This window comes from Chrysemys picta, chromosome 7, assembly GCF_011386835.1.
Source record: "Chrysemys picta bellii isolate R12L10 chromosome 7, ASM1138683v2, whole genome shotgun sequence".
In the NCBI taxonomy this organism is placed as follows: Eukaryota; Metazoa; Chordata; order Testudines; family Emydidae; genus Chrysemys; species Chrysemys picta.
This window is the reverse complement of record NC_088797.1, coordinates 75,805,989-75,822,813: the sequence shown is the minus strand read 5'-3', so window position 1 is coordinate 75,822,813 and position 16,825 is coordinate 75,805,989. Positions and strand designations below refer to the sequence as shown.

The following is a 16,825-nucleotide window of genomic DNA, read 5'->3' as shown; positions in this document are numbered from 1 at the left end:
GCATTTAATTGTGTTCATGTAAAAAACAAAAAAGCTGCAAAGGCATTAGGTTTGAAATGATACCTTCCTCTTTGTTTTCTAGGTTAACATGATACAAGTACTCACCCCACAGTTCTGATTCAATCAGGGTCTAAAATATACATGAACTGTGCTGTAAAGCCTGAGCTATTATCTCAGATCCAGAGGTAGTAGTTAGAAGCTGAAGTGCAGAAGGTATATAAATTCTATCTAATACCAACAAATGGAATAGAGCTAGACTGTGAAGTGGATGCCACACCATGCATGCTAGTGTTTACTACAAAGCGTTTGTGTGAGGCCATCTGCCACCCATAAGTGTATTCACCACACTTTCCAATCAGCTGCTCACTAGAAAGAGTTTGTCTGGGTAGGCATCCATCCTGCCAGCAGCAAATGCTGTGTCCTAAGCAGGGCTCTGTTCAATTGCAAAGGGAAACTGGGTAGGTCTGAGCAATTTTAGTTTTCGTTTGCAGTAGGCTATGCATATAAAGCTCTTAACATAAACAGAAACTGAATACTTCTAATCACTTTTCTTCTGCAACATTAAGGTGTAAATCCTGTCCCTTCTCTGCAACTGCACAAGGCCCTGCCCACAGTGGAAATGGTGTAGTTCTGGGGTGTGTGGCATAGAATGCTTAGAGTCCAGGTGGGCAGTGTGCCACACTACACGTCACACAGTGCAACACCACCAGGACTCCTTCTGAGTGGCTATACCAGTGGTTGGGAAGCACTAATTGAAGACAGACAGTACCATGCTAATGAGGAGCTGAGAAATTCAATGCAAAGCATGGCCTTTAGCAAATTCACCAGTAAGCAATGCATCTCACTAGGGAGGTGAAAGGGGTAAGGTGTCACAGTCTTAGCTGGCTTAGTTATGTGGAGAATTATCTGGGCAACATAAGAACATAAGAATGGCCGTACTGGGTCAGACCAAAGGTCCATCCAGCCCACTATCCTGTCTACTGACAGTGGCCAATGCCAGGTGCCCCAAAGGGACTGAACCTAAGGGGTAATGATCAAGTGATCTCTCTCCTGCCGTCCATCACCACTCTCAGACAAACAGAGGCTAGGGACACCATTTCTTACCCATCCTGGCTAATAGCCATTAATGGACTTAACCTCCATGAATTTATCCAGTTCTCTTTTAAACCCTGTTATAATCCTAGGCTTCACAACCTCCTCAGGCAAGGAGTTCCACAAGTTGACTGTGCACTGTGTGAAGAACTTCCTTTTATTTGTTTTAAACCTGCTGCCAATTAATTTCATTAGATGGCCCCTAGTTCTTATGTTATGGGAACAAGTAAATAACTTTTCCTTATTCACTTTCGCCACATCACTCATGATTTTATATACCTCTATCATATCCCCCCTTAGTCTCCTCTTTTCCAAGCTGAAAAGTCCTAGCCTCTTTAATCTCTCCAAACCCCTAATCATTTTAGTTGCCCTTCTCTGAACCTTTTCTAAACCATAAAAGTTGTTCTCCTTCATCCTGTACATAAAGGTTACAACAATATCCTGCCACTTCTCTTGTAACCTTTCCAGAATTCAAACTTTCCTTCTCCCATAGCTAAAACTCTTGTCCAGACTCCCATCTTGCTACTATAACCACCTCCTCTTGGCCACTCTAACATGCATGTTGCTCCCTTTGAATCCATCCAAAGCACAGCTGCTAACATAACCTTCAGAGCTCTTTGAAACCGTGGATTGACTCTGTTTTTCGCTGCATCAGGTCCAAGCTTATTTTCCTCCTTCAAAACCACTGATAATTCTTTCTAATGCTGCTCTCACCTCCCAACATGTCACTACTTCTGCTCTGCTAAGGACGTTAGCCTCACACAGCCATTTGGCCACTTCCCCTTGCTGGAACACCCTCCTGTACTGATCTGGAAGGCCATCTGCCTCTCTTCTTTGGAGGCACCACAAGAGATAATCCTAATGGGTGCTGGTTTGGGCAGTTGTGGAGAGTTGAAGTGATTTATTTAAAACAGTGCATGTCTTTGCTGGGGGCTGGAGCTCCCAGCAATACCAACAGGCCCTGCTAGTAACCATGGGAGGGAGTGGGTAGGTGGGTGGGCAACACAGAGGAAGCACCACGGAGGGGATTTAGGAGGGAGCAGGGGTAGTTTGTGCTGCTGGTTGAGGGAGCAGAAAGGCCCAGGCTCCGGTCAGTTCATCTCAAGGAACTCCCTGGGGTAACCCTTTGGCAATCTTGCCGATCTCCAAGCACTGGACTTCGGGGGACAGTGAGTTGAGCTCTTCCAAGCGTTTGGAGTTGGTGATTCCCAGAGCTCAGGTGTGGGGGGGGGGTGGTTGGTAATCTCGAGTGCTCAGGTTGCGGGGGAGGGTTTGGCGGTCTCCCAGCGCTCGGGTTTGGGGATCTCCGGGCGGGTGGTTACTGGTCTTCGCGCCGTCGGGGCGGCGGTTGGTGATCTCCGAAAGTTCGGGTCGGGGGGAGGGGGCACTGGCGAGCTCCTCCGAGCGCTCGCGTGTCAGGGGGCGGGCGGGAAGCCTTCGGGAATCTCCGCCGAGCAGCGCTCGGCTCCCCTCGGGAGGCACTGGTAGCAGTTGGAGGTTGGCGGCGCGTGAGGGCGGTGGTGTCCCACTGGGGTGCTAGCCCCGAGTGAGCCAGTCTGGCTGCGGCGGTTGCGCGCTCCGCCTCCTCCTCCCCGGTGCTGGTTGGTGTCGCTGGCTGCAGTGATTGGAGTCCTGCTCCCCCCTCCCGCATTCAGAGGGCTCTGGCCGGGCGTCGGGATTGTGAGCGGTGGCGGCGGAGCCTGCGCCGTGTCCCCTCTCCTCGCGCCCCCGCCTCCACCCCCACCGTCTAGCCGGGCCGTGTGAGGCCAGGAGCCGCTCGCAGGGTGCACGGGGAGCGACCCCCAGCGAAGAGAATGACGGACCCCTGCGACGGGTGAGTGTCGGGAGTCCCGGGGGGGCGAGAGGCCCAGCGCGCTTTCGCGGGGCCGGCTTCTCCCGCAGCCTCCGGCTGTCTGGGAAATGTCCGCCCGGGGTGCACTGATGGGGGGCACGTTGTGCTGCCCCGGGCCGACGGAGGGACATCCAAGCTGGTCGCTAGCTATCGCCGAGGCCCCCGTCCTACGGGGGTGCGCTGCGGGGCTGGGCCCTAGTCGCGCTTCACGCCCGTAGCCACCTCTGCCGCCGGAGCCCTGGGTGCCGCAATCACCCTGCACGTCGTGCCCCCTTCTCCTGCGGGAACAGCCCCCCGGCAGCGCTCGTTCTCGCTGCGTTCACCCTGCGCCGGGCGCTGCCTGAGCGGGCTAACGTGACCCGCGACAGTAACGTTATTTCCAACGCTCCTCGGCTCCCGGGGTGCTGGCGCTGCTCCGCAAAGCAGGCCCCAGTCCCGCAAGTGTGCGCATTGTGGGTGGGCCCTTGCAGTGACGCAGCGGGCCCATGGAAGTCAGTGGGTCTCTGTATGGGCAGAGCGGTCACCCAGTGCGAGGCCACTTGCAATATTAGAGCTTTACTTGTTTGTCTGCTACAGTGGCTCCCCCCCCCCCCCCCCCATTTTGGTCATGTAATTTCAGGCTGGGTGGTATACAATCTATACCGGTACAGGACGAGTCTCACTGGCATTACTTAGGTTAGTAAGGGCTTTCATGAAGGATCTTTAATTTCTACCTGTGAGAGGTGTTTTTAAACAAAATTATGTTGCATCGTTTCTATTAAACATGTAATAATTCAACAGTTAAACATTAAAGTGTTTGATAATTTCTGTACTTCAGGTAAATGGTCTGTTAGGTTTTAGGTTGCATATCTGTGTAACTGACTACAAAATCTAGAAGAAGCAGTTTGGCTAAATAATAACACTTCAGAATCCTTTAAATGTTTAGACTAGATTCTGTACCAAGAAACAATATTGCAGAATCTAAATCCAACAGTTTCACCTGTTCTGCAAGTGAGAGGTTGATCACGTTTTATATTAATTTTTTGCAGAAGGTGAAAAATCTGTTTTGAGAATACATATTTAAAGTGATGATCACTTTTCAAAAAGAACAGGAGTACTTGTGGCACCTTAGAGACTAACAAATTTATTAGAGCATAAACTTTCGTGGACTACAGCCCACTTCTTCGGATGCATATAGAATGGAACATATATTGAGGAGATATATATACACACATACAGAGAGCATAAACAGGTGGGAGTTGTCTTACCAAGTATTCTCACACTTCTTATCAAACTGTCTGTACTGGTCTAGCTTGATTATCACTTCAAAAGTTTTTTTTTCTCTTAATTAATTGGCCTCTCAGAGTTGGTAAGACAACTCCCACCTGTTTATGCTCTCTGTATGTGTGTATATATATCTCCTCAATATATGTTCCATTCTATATGCATCCGAAGAAGTGGGCTGTAGTCCACGAAAGCTTATGCTCTAATAAATTTGTTAGTCTCTAAGGTGCCACAAGTACTCCTGTTCTTCTTTTTGTGGATACAGACTAACACAGCTGCTACTCTGATAACTTTTCAGTGATCACCCAAGAAAAAAAACTTACGAGATAAGGACTGTCATTGGATATAGCACTGCACAACAGTGCTGCATGTCCAGAGATTTATTAATAGAGTTAATATCAAAGTATGCACTTCTAACTCTGTGATTAAAACTTGGTGGAAATCTGTTCACCTTTTTAAAATCAGGGTAACATTTTTGACATAGTTGTTTAACAGATGCATATTTTATATTACAAATATTTAAGATCTACTGATAGGGATTGAGTTTTTGTTTAGCAACTGTGAAGTACTTCACTAAAAGCAAGAACCTGCACCTGTGGGTGTAGATCTTAGTAGGTACTATTTGACATTCATTTAACATAGAAGATTAATGTATTTGGTAAAGCTAGTGTCTTATGACTTTCATAAGGAAAACTTACCTTCCTTACTGTTTCTAAATTGTGACCCCCAAAAATATTTTTTTAATTTTTAGAGTGATTTTCACTGATTAAAATATGAGTATTTTAAACTCTAACTACAAGGTATTTCAAATGATTTTGCAATAAAAGCCCCTATATAAAACCAAATCTAATCTTCTTGACATTGTCTCTGCAGATATAGCTATATGAACCACAAAAATACTGACTGCAGCAAAACCTTTAAGGGGGACACATGTGCTTGTTCCTTGGTTCCAGTATAATCTGGAATCAAGAGTATAAAAATGTATGTACTCTAATATATTCTCTTGGTTCTTCTTTTTCCTCCAGTTGGTATGGATATGGAACCAACTGTTCTTATACAATTTTCTGTTAGGTTTAGGCTTTGTGACTGTTAGTTTTCATAGGGTTTTTTTTGGGTAGTTACTGCAAAAGTTCGGTCAGATTTGTTCTGAGGCCTTGGCTACACTCGGGACTTCACAGCGCTGCCGTGGCAGCGCTGTGAAGCGCGAGTGTAGTCACGCCGTCAGCGCAGCGCTGTATGTACTCCACCTCTCCGAGAGGAATAGCTTGCAGCGCTGCGAGCGAGCGTGCAGCACTGCAAGCACTGATTACACTGGCGCTTTACAGCGCTGTACTCGCTGCACTCGGGGGGTGTTTTTCCACACCCCTGAGCGCAGAAAGTTGCAGCACTGTACCCTGCCAGTGTAGCCAAGGCCTCAGTTGTGTTGAGATTTTGTTTTTGGCCATGGCAGATGAGAAGAAGTGTGTATTTGTTTTGTTGTTGTGTTTTTTAATTACCCCAGTAAAATGTCCACCATAGATGAATGTTGCTACTGCTTAAAAGTGTTTGAGAGTGGATGTGAAAAGGCTTCTGAATGAGAGCAGGAGACTAGAGCGTGCCTACTGGAGTTTTTAAGATGTGTCCTCTGTAGCATGGTATGAAGAATATTATTTTGGGTTTAGATTTAATATAAAAAACCCTTTGCAGTTATATTTCTAATATTTTTTTTTGTGAAGCAAGGTAAAGGCTGTGCAGGTGTGTAATGTTAAAATATGTTCAGTGAAGGATTTGTTAAGCATGCATATTAACTTGTATTGTAAAAAATAAAATATTGAGAAACTACATGTAGACTACATTAACACTTTTTTTTAAAGGGGGGGGGGTTAAAAAAAGTGTAGTAGATTAGTGAACTTCAGTTTTACCCTTTTGATCTCTTAGCTTGATAGCTGAAAATTTCCATGGCTTTTTAAGCTGCAAGGCCAGAGATGTTGGCTCCACAGCAAGAGCAGTGGTGCAGTTCTCCTGCACGAAAGGGGGAGAAGGCAGAATCCAAGAGTTTGTGCATACACTGCATGCGCCAATCCTATTTCTGTCAAGAGAAACATACCCTACTTCACCAACCTCCTTGAAAAAAATCCATCCTCAACCCCACTTCTCTTCATGGCTGGCATCTTTGATGAACGAAACAGTCTGTTTTCCCAAAAGCAGATAACCAGCTATGAGTCAGTCCAGCTGTAGGGCTGTATACAGTACCTTTATGGTATGACTCACTGAAAGGGACTGATAGGGCAGGGTTTTTTTAAATATGTAAATCTTCCAGGCATTCTTGTGTGAAGTTGCAAATAGGGAGTTCTCCTTACTGTTGCTTTCTGGGAATGCGCCCCATCATCTCCCAATCCCATGAGGTGCTTTTTTGATAAGGAGGAACTCAGTCTTCAAGCCAGTGGGCATTTCTTTCTTTATCTGACCTCTGAAAATAAGCAATAGTGAGGAAGAACTCAGTAACATCAAGCCAAATCTCTTGACATTTTTTTTAAGTGGCGCAGATGGATAGCCCACTCAGTGGTAGAATATTTGGAGATTGAGAGTATGCTCAGAGCCTCACTTCCTCCATTATTATTCCTAAAAAGCAGGATACTGTGTACGGCAAATAGACTGGTTTAATTTGCAGAGCGTTGCAAGGCAGAGTAATTGCCCCTTTAGATGCAAATCTTCTATGGACTGATAACTTGGAGGTTTTTTTGTTTTGTTTTTAAGCCGATTATCCCCATAAAATCTTGATGCTTTGTTTCTTCTTCAGTTACCTTACTAACTAACATCTGCACTCCTTGCTGGTGACATCAGGTTTCTGTGTTTCCTCTACAATGTCGTCGTTCTGCTTCGGAAATGAAAGAAACTATTTTGTCATTTTTTGTTTCATGATCTTTGGCTTAGGAGCTAAGGTAAAGTCTTCACAGCTGTTAATATTCCCCACAAGTGATTAAAATAATTTGAGTTTGAACATGTAAATCATACCATTTCTGGAAAAGATATTTAATTAAAACAAAAATAACATAAAAATTGAGACATACTGAATCTGATATATATTAGACATATTTAAAAAATGAAAATATTGGAGTGAGAGATACATAATTCTTGGTGAGGATAAGGAAATGAATTGAAAAACTAAACTGAGTCAGTTAATTTCCAATGGGGGGGGGGGGAAATTGACCATATTCAGGAATTTAAAACAATAAAACAATAGCGTGGGGTTTCATGGCACTTCTGTCTAGGAACAGTACACCATTTTTTAGTAAATGGATAAATATAAGATATATTCCTATTAAGGACCCAGTACAGCAATAATATTCAATATGTTATGCTTGCTCTTCATCAGCCTTAAGTTAAACAAAAAAATAGTTGGCCTGCCATAGAGGAGGAACAAAACTGAGGAGCTGGTTTCCAGCATGACAGAATGTGGATATCTCATGCAAACAAGCTTTCCAACATCTTACTGGGTTTATCTTTCTTCCTTATTGGGGCCACACAGTTTGAAAGATTAACTCTAATAATGGGGCTGGACCTCTGGTGATTGAAAAAAGAGAGAGACTGATTTAAAACTGGAAAACCTTTATCTTCATGATTTAAAACTGGAAAACCAACGGTGATCCTTAGACTCCTTTTCTCTCCTGACTTTTGTTAGAGGCTCTCTCCTTGTTGATACTGAGGTACTAAGAGATTACTTCCTCCCTCTCTTGTCTCTTGAACTACACAGCTTGATAAACTGAAATGCAAAAGACTGGCATATATTGAGGCTCATTGGACTATGGGCATAGTGTTGAGAATTTGTATAGTGTTAATGTGAGAAGATCGGAGATCTTATTAATTGATATTTACATTACTATAGTTGGGCTGGGCAGAATTCAATTTTTATTTTTTTTATAATTCTGACTGATAATATTAATGTTTATTTTTTAGCTTTTTTTATTTGTATCTATTTAATGTTTCACAGGTATGGGAAATTATGGCAGGATCAGACAGTAATTATTTCATCACAGTAGATGTTGAGATTCAAAAAGTTGAAGCTCTGTAACAGTTAATACAAATTTTCAGCATCACATGGCAAAATACACAAAATAAATATCCTTAAATCAAACTCTAATAATTTCTCAAGCAACATTTTTCTTTCTTTGCCTATCCATACATTGATTATTATTGATGGATATTTTTTTTGGCGGCGTGTGGAAATCAATGTTTATGGACATTTACCAATAAAAATGTAATCGTTCCAAGCCTAACTATAGTTGTTAGATCAGGGGCAGGCAAACTTTTTGGCTTGAGGGCCGCATCGGGTTTCCAAAATTGTATGGAGGGCCGGTTAGGGGAGGCTGTGCCTCCCCAAACAGCCAGGCATGGCCCGGACCCTGCCCCCTATCCGACCCCCCCGCTCTCTGTACCCTGACTGCCCCTGGACCCCCCGCCCCTAACTGCCTCCCTCCAAGCCCCCTCTCCTTCCTGACTGCCCCCCTGGGAGCCCTGACCCCGTTAAACCACCCATTCTCCCTGTCCCCGACCACCCCCAGAACCCCCACCCCTGACTGCCCCCTGCCGCCCCATCCAACCTCTCCTCTCCTTCCTGACTGCCCCCCCCGGGACCCTTGCCCCCATTCAACCCCCCTATTCCCTGCCCTTTGACCGCCCCGACCCCTAACCACACCCCCGGCCCCTGACCCCCTCCCCCCCGAACTCTGCTGCCCCCTATCCAACCCCCCCTGCCCCATTACCGTGCTGCCTGGAGCACTGGTGGCTGGCGGCACTACAGCTGCACCGCCCAGAGCACCAGTGGCTGGCAGCCGTGCTGCCCGGCTGGAGCCAGCCATGCCACCATGCAGCACAGAGCACCGGGTGCAGCTGCGCTGCCCCAGGAGCTCGCAGCCCCGCCACCCAGAGCATTGCGCCAGTGGCGTGGTGAGCTGAGGCTGCACGGGAGAGGGAACAGTGGGTGAGGGGCTGGGGCCTAGCCTCCCGGCCAGGAGCTCAGGGACCGGGCTGGAGGGTCCCGTGGGCCGGATGTGGCCCGCGGACTGTAGTTTGCCCACCTCTGTGTTAGATGCACCAGCCCTGATCAGAGTCCCATTGTGCTAGGGTCTGCCCAAACATTATGGGGGACACAATTCCAATCTCTAAGATTTGAAATTTTATAAACATATGTAGCTGGTCTTAATATGCATGTATTCAGTGGTATTTGTGCGATTTAAAAAAAATAACAAAATGGATAAATAACAAAATAAATACTTACATGAATATCGTTGAGTGGAAACATTTTGTCAGATGAGAACCACTAAAAACAATTAAATATCCTAGAAAGGAATAATTTATAGAATGCATTTCAACACTACACAACTGCATCCTCTGATACTCTTTCCTGTGTAAGCCTAGCAAAAAGTCTGTTGTGGAGAGGGAAGTAATACCCTTTAAATGCAATTGTAATATGCCACCATCTGATTCAAGCTCTGCTGTAAAAAGGAAAAAAAAAAAAAACCTTAATGTTGTTCTTCACCTCTACAGTACTGAAGCTTGTCAGTTTGTGCAGTGCAATATGTGCCTAATAACTTCAGGCAACTACCTTAATGTCTCTTTAGCAGTAAATATGGGAAATTATATAGAGGCCATTTTTAAATTTTTCTATACAAACTCAAAATAATTGTTTTAGGTGTAATAATCCCTAGATGTCATTTAAACATTTAATAATCCTTGCTAAAGCTTCACTAGAAAGCACTGGTATAGAAAATAAAGGTAGTTCCAGCTACTATTCATATATCTACTCCCACAGCTCATCACCTTTTTGAAAATGAGATAACTATTATATCGTGACTGATAAAATGCAAGCATTATTTTAGCAAAAGTGTGGTAGAAAAACAAATGACACTATAGAATGTAGCAAAGTACAAACCTAAATAACACATGGCAGTGTTGGCTTTTTTTCCTCTTGATGTGTATTTCATGTCTGTCAGAGCCGAGAGAATTTTATTTCTCATATTACACCCATAACCTGTGTGGTCCTGAATCATGAACCACAATTTTTCTTGTGGAAAATAACTAGTTCAGGCTCTCTTCAGAGGCTGTGAGTTGTGCTATTTAAGGGTCTGATCCAAAACCTATTGAAGACAGTGAACAGACGTACTGATTTCAGTGGGTTTTGAATTAGACTGTAACTACCTCTGAGGAACATGATGCCTTCAGGGGTTAATATTTGTTAGAGTGAGTACTTTATATTTTCCCATGCCCCTTTTCTCTTCCCTGTTACACCCCTAAGACTTTAATTTGGGATAATCTCACATTTCGTACTTACATGGCTGCCAATAAGACTTTGCAAACTGACCGCTGTCTTTGTTGTTTTTACTCTTCTGGGAACTCAGAATATGCAGATGCTGCAGAGATGCAGTCACTGTCCTGTGCTGCTGTGCTTATGGGGCAAGAAACCTTTGAGATAGAGAGCACTTCTCATTGCTTCCTAGTGATCCTGCCTGCTGATGGGAAAGAATAGAGGTTCCAAAAGGAGATGTGAAAAACTTTCTTAAAGCAGTAGGGACTTCTGGGTTAGAGAGATGGAAGTAAAAGTGAAAATATTTAACTGAAACAAGGGAGAAGTGGAGAGTGATAGAAATGAATGGTATATGAATAGTTGGGGCTTGAAGATGTACCTTTTTCATGGCTTTTTGTTTATCTCAGTTCACTGAAGGCAGGGTGGATTTGATTTAAATCACTAGTCAGGAAGACTCGATTTAATCATGGATTTCTACATAAAAGTGCATTCTTGTTGGTTGTTACCTGAAGATCCTGTATGTTCAGACATGTTCCTTTCATCATCTTCAACGCAGCTTCCTCCTGAGAAGGAACACTTCTCGTGATGTTGTTTCATTCGGACAACCAGGCCTTGCATTTCTTTGTTGCACTGTTTGCATTTTGCGCTCATGCCTGTCTTATCCACAGGTAGAGGAACTTCATTAAAATATCCCCGAACTGGGTCTCTTTTATGGCCTGTTGCCATTATAGGTTTTCCCTTCTAGTGAGTGAAAGGTATGGTAGATCTCAAATCTATGAAGGCTACACTCAAAAAGACCTCAAGACTTCTGGAATATGCTGCTCAAACAGTTTCACTTTTGTTTCTACTGCCTATCCCTCCCTTCTCATGTTTATCTCCAGACTTCTTCTCCTTGTCCAGATCTATTCCGCCACCAACAATCTTCTATTCATTGAACTTTTTGAAACTTTGAACTTTTAGAGAGAGGTAAGGGATTGACTCTGTGTACACGAATTTGCAAAGGGACAATAGGGTTGAGGTCTCTTATTTTTCACCTCTATATATTTATTTAAAAACATTTTTGCTGTTAACAAGCATGTTATCTCTGGAGTCACCAATCCACAGTTTGAGAACTGCGAAGCTAAGCAGTTTATCTTCTCTGATGGTATCTTCTGTACTGAGCACTGAGTCCCATTGGGTAGATAGAAAGATTAACCTAAATAGTCTATACAGAAGCCCCTGGAATCCCATAAAATTGGATCACTCATTCATGAACTATTGAAACTCATTTACAAAACTTTTCTTCAACATTATATGAATATACTGTCTCACATTATAGAATTAGTATTTATAATCCCTATTCCATGATGAGATATCTTTGAGCTATTATGTATCTTAATTAAAACTATCTTTAGATAGGTTTTTTCCTCAGATATTTTTGATAAAATGCTTTTTGATTAAAAAATATATCCAATTAAAAAAATCATTGATTTTTATCCACCCTGCTCAAAGGTACCCTTTTCTCCCTTTAATGGGAAGTGCAGGTCTTTTGATACTCCTTGGATGGGGACCCAAAAGCCTTGTTGCATCCCCACAGAACCAGGCAGTGCCCTGAGGATTAATTCCTAGTCGGTTTGGGGGACTGCTTAGTAAAGTTCTGACAGCTAGTAGCTAGTTAATTAGGGTGTAGTCAGCTTGGTTAGGCTCAACAGACTAAAAGAAGGGTTTGTTATGCTCAGACTTCCTCTGTACTAGGGAAATTTAGCAAAAACCGTCTCAAATGGTTTGACTAGGTGCACAGATAGAAACTGCTTATAGGTAAGGCTCTGTTGGTTACCTGTATTCTTACCATTATGTCAGTTAAACTTTTAAAATCTTGTTTATGAAGTTCTCTACTGCTGGAGACAAAACAGAAATGTATGTGAGTAAATAAGAATGGGAAAAGATTCTTGTTAGTTTTACTTTTATGTGTTCGCATTTGTTGTGAGTTTAGTGATAATGTACTTTATTTTTAAATTGTGTATATATTGGTTCAGTAAAATGTAAATTGTTCAATAAAGCAAAATGTTCCAATAAAAAATGTACAAAAAAAATAAGTGGTTTTTTTTTTTTTTACTGTTTTACTCATTTCAAAGGTTACATTTATGTTTTCTCTGAGCAGGTTTAACTGCCATGTTGCCTTAAAAAAAATTGCTGAAAGCTCCCAAGCCTTGTTTACACTAGGGCAAGGGTCGGCCACCTCTGGCTCGCGGCTCGCCAGGGTAAGCACCCTGGCGGGCCAGGCCAGTTTGTTTACCTGCCGCATCGGCAGGTTCGGCCGATCGCAGCTCCCACTGGCTGCGGTTCGCCGTCCCAGGCCAATGGGAGCAGCGGGAAGCTTCAGCCAGCACATCCCTCGTCCGCGCCGCTTCCCGCTGCCCCCATTGGCCTGGGATGGCGAACCGCTGCCACTGGGAGCCACGATCGGCTGAATCTGCCGACGTGGCAGGTAAACAAACTGGCCCAGCCCGCCAGGGTGCTTACCCTGGCGAGCCGCGTGCCAGAGGTTGTCGACCCCTGCACTAGGGGCTCCTCTGATGGAGTTGAACAAGTGATAGTACTGGTGAGAATTTTTTTCTAAAATCACCTAATGTGAGGGCTGGGCCTGAGAGTAAATGAGCCTTATTTAGACACAACTGCAACAGTTTAAAAACTCTGTTAGACTGATTCAGAACTGTTGTGTGAACACTATTAAATCTATTTAAATCTGGTTTATATCCGTGTAGCTTGAATAGATTGTTTACTAAATTAAGTTAATCAATATAAGCCACAGGCTTAAATTCATCTGAAAGTAGCAACACTTGAGTGTGCATCAATCCAACTAAAAACACATCTTTAGTTAAACCAGTGAAAGTTTGTGTGTAGACAAGGCCACAGATTAAGATATAGTGCTACCCAGAAGGTAGGGCAGGGAGCTCTGATGAAATATAGGAACAATCCCTTATGGTTTGTGTTTTTGAGTTCACTACGCTTAAAACTGCATGGAAGGAATCCAGTTAGAGACTTGCTAGTTCAGGTTGAACCACGAACCCTGAAATAAAACCCTACTCAGACAGGACAGTTTTTGCTTAGACCTGAGCCTCTGTTGAACTGTCTGATTTTGTTTTGCCCCTGGAGGTGCTACACCCTCCCACAACTCTTAAAATGTACAACTTTTTCAAATATAAAGATGTTCTTAATTTAGAGAATTATTTGGCATAATGAACTAAAACAAGGGGAGAAACTAACTGAGGAGGTCAAAAAACAGATGAGAATAGAAAATCTGAAAATGTCTAGTAAAAAGAAAATAGAAATAATGGAATCTAAATACTGAAGTTATACATCTGCTCAGCAGCTGTGCATTCCTTATCCAGAAATTCTGCTACAAAAATAGCATTTGAAATTTTGAGAAGAAGATGGTTTACTAATGATATAGAGTATATGTATTTACAATGATATATATTACTTAAAATCTGTGTGGAGGAGGGGAATTAAGGTGAGATCTGAATTTCCCCTCAGTCATTCACAGCTGACTGACCACCTCCTGTGTTATTTTAATAGAATTATATAATTCTGTTACTTAATTCCCCAGGGGTTTCTTTTAATTTAATTTTGTTTTTAATTTGGGGGATGATAGTTAAATAAACAGAAATACATGGAATAATTTATCATTAGACACATAGGAGGAATTTTGTTATACTGGATCAAACTAGTGTTCCGTCTACTCCAGTATTGTCTCCAGTTGTGGTTAGCAGCAGATACTTCTGGGGAAGGTGTGAGAAACCCTGCAGCAGGCAGCTGTGGATAACTTGTCCCCTGGGAAGTTTTGTCCTAACCCCCAATAGTTACAAGTTGGTTGAAGCCTTAACGCATATTGTGTAAAATTTAGAACTGTTGTTTGTGTACACCTACAATATTTAATGAATCATCATACTACAGCTGTATCTCATTCTAACTTGTATAAAATTACCACAGTAATAGAAATGGAATACGATGCAATATTTTAAGTAATTTTTTCTCCATCCCAGAACTGCACTATTTTGCTTTGTGTTCACTAATAATTTCCAAATTCACTTTACTCTAGTACCTTATAATCCTTAAGAATTTTATTTTTAGTTTATTAAAAGTACTTTGAAGACTAGTGAATAAAATCTTGTGAAAATTGTAATTCAAAAATTGGGAGATGTAATTTTCTACTTGCCTTTCCGTTTAGACTTTTTTATCTTTCTGAGGAACTCATTGTTTATCCCAGAGACTTGAAAGATAAAATAGAACATCGTCCTCAAATGTATGACCACAAGACCATTTTTAGTACCATTTTAGTTGATTTGCATTGGTATATAGTGCATCAGTTAATGTTAAGCGCCAGTGATGTGCTTAGCTCTATAAAAGACACATGAGCAAAGACAATCCCTGCTTCAAAGAATTTAGACATCATTTTTAAATTTCTGAGGTTACAGATTTTTGGAATGTATTGGAGACAATTTTTTATTTCAGAAGGTGAAGAAAGCTACTAGGGGGGAGGCTGTTCTAGATTTGATTTTGACAAATAGGGAGGAACTGGTTGAGAATTTGAAAGTGGAAGGTCGTGGGTGAAAGTGATCATGAAATGGTAGAGTTCATGATTCTAAGGAATGGTAGGAGGGAGAACAGCACAATAAAGACCATGGATTTCAAGAACGCAGACTTTAGCAAACTCAGGAAGTTGGTAGGTAATTTTTCAAAGAGACATGATTAAGGGCACGAGCAAACTATCTCACTGCGTAGGAAAGCTAGGAAGTATGGCAAGAGACCACCTGGACTTAACCAGGAGATCTTCAATGATCTAAAACTCAAAAAAAGAGTCCTACAAAAAGTGGAAACTTGGTCAAATTACAAAGGATGAATATAAACAAATAACACAAGTATGTAGGGACAAAATTAGAAAAGCCAAGGCACAAAACGAGATCAAACTAGCTAGGACATAAAAGGAAACAAGAAAATATTCTACAAATACATTAGAAGCAAGAGGAAGACAAAGGACAGAGTAGGCCCATTACTCAATGAGGGGGCAAAGACAACAGAAAACGTGGAAATGGCAGAGGTGCTTAATGACTACTTGGTTTCGGTTTTCACAAGAAGGTTGGTGGCGATTGGACGTCTAACATAGTGAATGCCAGTGAAAATGAGGTAGGATCAGAGTCTAAAATAGGGAAAGAACAAGTCAAAAATTACTTAAACAAGTTAGATGTCTTCAACTCACCAGGGCCTGATGAAATACATCCTAGAATACTCAAGGAGCTGACTGAGGAGATATCTGAGCCGTTAGCAATTATCTTTGAAAAGTCATGGAAGGCGGATAGAAGACTGGAAAAGGGCAAATATAGTGCCCATCTATAAAAAGGGAAATAAGGACAACCTGGGGAATTACAGACCAGTCAGCTTAACTTCTGTACCCGGAAAGATAATGAAGCAAATAATTAAGCAATTAATTTGCAAACACCTAGAAGATAATGTGATAAGAGGGGTGTGGGGTGTGGCGGGGGCTCAAGGCAGGGAGTTGGGGTGTGGGGTCCAGGAGGGGTGAGGGGTATGGCAGGGGGTCAGGGTGCATGGTGCGGCAGGGGGCTCCTCAGGGGGTTGGGGTGCAGGATGGGTGCAGGGTGCAGCGGGGGGGTTCAGGGCAGGGGGTCTGGGTGCAGGGGGCAGCAGGGGGCTCGGCAGCAGGGGGTGCAGAGTGCGGCAGGGGACTCAGGGCAGAGGGGTTGGGGTGCAGGAGGGGTGTGGGGTGTGGCAGGGGACTCAGGGCAGGGGGTAGGGGTGCGACAGGGGTTTCAGGGACGGGGGTCAGGGTGCAGGAGAGGTTCGGGGGGTGGCCTCTGGCCCGATGCGCACCGGGGGCAGGGCAGGCTGCCTGCCCTGCCCCAGCGCCGCTCTGGGAAGCGGCCAGAACCTGGGGAAAGAGAGGTGTAGGGGTGTGTGTGGCTGTTGCTTCAGGCACCGCCCTCAGCAGCTCCCATTGGCCGGCCCTGCCCCGGTGTGCGTCGGACCGGAGCCGCTCTAGGTAAACGCTGGAGGAGGGCGGGGGGGCCTCGAGGAGCTTGTGGGCTGTAGAAAATAACCCTGCGGGCCGTGTGTTTGAGACCCCTGGTCTAGATAATACTTAGTCCTGCCTTGAGTGCAGGGGACTGGACTAGATGACCTCTCGAGGTCCCTTCCAGTTCTGTGATTCTATGAGTATTCTATAGGTAACTGAATAAATGGCCTTGTTTTCAGAGTCACTGAGCACCTTCAGGTGCCATGAAAGCTAACGAGTTTAATAATAAATCAATGATTGCCAAAAGGAGGAGGATACAGTC

At 43.6% G+C, this 16,825-nt stretch overlaps 1 protein-coding gene across 2 annotated transcripts in view; it reads left to right on the top strand.

Annotated features, from left to right (window-relative positions):
• Positions 1–2,511: 2,511 nt before the first annotated feature.
• Positions 2,512–16,825, top strand: part of BMPR1A (bone morphogenetic protein receptor type 1A) — a 189,086-nt gene continuing 174,772 nt past the window's right edge. Inside the window, exon 1 of one of the 2 annotated variants that reach the window (XM_065551829.1) lies at positions 2,512–2,926. The gene's annotated coding sequence lies outside the window, so the exon portion shown is untranslated. The remainder of the gene's footprint in view (positions 2,927–16,825) is intronic. The other variant, XM_005293994.5, reaches the window with a different exon arrangement.